Here is a 1,811-nt window from a genome sequence, read left to right on the forward strand (position 1 = left end):
AGTAATAAACTCATCAAATCTCTCTCTATATGAATGAAAGTACCCATTTCAATAAATCTTTTTCTTTTTAAATCAAAGAACTAAACTAATTAAATCTCTATCTCTTTAAATAAAAGTACTGAACTTATACAAATTTCCTTCTGTTCGAATGAAACTTTTTAACTCAATAATTCTCTGTCCATTAGATTGAAATAACTCAACTAATTCTCTATCTCTTACTATTTAAATAAAAGTACTTAACTTATCAAATCTATTACTATTTGAATAAAAGTACTGAATTCATCAAATCTCTCATCATTTAGGTTAATGTACTCAAATCATCATATCTCTTTGGACTTAAATCAAAAAATTCAACACGTCAAAACTCTTTCTATTTGAATAAAAGCAACAAACTCTTTAAATCTCTTTGCATTTTAATGGAAGTACTAAACTTATTAAAAATTTTTTTATTTGTTTAATAGTCCCAAACTTATCAAATCTCTATCAATTTGGATTAAAGTTTTTTACAAATAAAACCTCTTTTTATTTAAATAAAAGTGACGAACACGTTAAATTTCTGTTTATTTGTATGAAAGTACTCAATTTTTTAATTTTTTTTCTATTTTAACGAAAGTACTACACTCATCGAATCTCTTTCTATTTAAATGAAAGTTCCTAACTCATCAAATATTTTTCTATTTATATAAAAGTACTTAGTTCATCAAATCTCTTTCAATATAAATAATAGTACCTTTCTTATAAAATATCTTGCTACTTAAATAAAAATAATTAATTCATAAAATCTTTTTTCATTTGATTGAGAGTACTTAATTCATTTTATCTCTTTTTATTTATATGAAAGTAATCTACTTTTTCACACTTTTTCTATTTTAATAAATATACCTAACTCATTAAATCTCTTTTTATTTGAATAAAAGTTCCTTACAAATCAAATTTTTCTCTATTTAAATGAATGTACATAAAACTTTAAATCAGTTTTTATTGAATTGAAAGTACGGTATTTAAAAAATCTCTTTTTATTTAAAAGAATGTACCTAACTGCAAAAATATCTTTCTATTTTAATAAAAGTTCCCCACAAATCAAATCTTTTTCTATTTAAACGAAAGTACCCAACACATTAAATCACTATTTTTTATTAAAAGTACCTAGTTCAATAAATCTATTTCCATTGTAATGAAAGTACTTAACTCATTTATTCTTTTTCTATTTGAATAAAAGTAATTTACTTAACAAATCTTTCTCTATTTAGGTAAAAATACTAAAATCGGCAAATCTTTTTCCATTTGCATCATAATACTAGACTCATTAAATCTCTTTCTATTTGATTGGAAGTACTAAACTCATCAAATCTCTTTTCATTTGAATGAAAGAACTCTACTTGATAAATCATAATCTATTTAAATTAACATTCCCCGTTAAATCGTTAGTAAATACGGACGTGTTTATCTAATCGCTCCCGAGGACATAAGTATTTAAATAATAAGTAAGTTGAGATACGTTATAAAGTACGTTAGTCGACATCGCAGTTACAAGGGTGAGCAACCAGTGTACAAGCGAGGTAACATTACACCCACGCGGGTAACCGCGTGGACAAGCCTATGGCAAAAAGCTAGTGAACATGGAAAGAAATAACATCTAACCTCTGAAAATCGTTAACAACAGAAAAAGTTTCCTCATTCAAAATACCGAAATAGGTCAACCGTCAACAAAAAAGAAACAAACAGCTAACGTTGGTCGTACTAAAAGGAGAATAATCAAAATAAATGATAGCGAATGGATTTCGAATGGAAAGCGAAATGGATACTGATTC

Source organism: Polistes canadensis, unplaced genomic scaffold (assembly GCF_001313835.1).
Source record: "Polistes canadensis isolate GaletaPanama2010 unplaced genomic scaffold, ASM131383v1 scaffold_566, whole genome shotgun sequence".
Lineage (NCBI taxonomy): Eukaryota > Metazoa > Arthropoda > Insecta > Hymenoptera > Vespidae > Polistes > Polistes canadensis.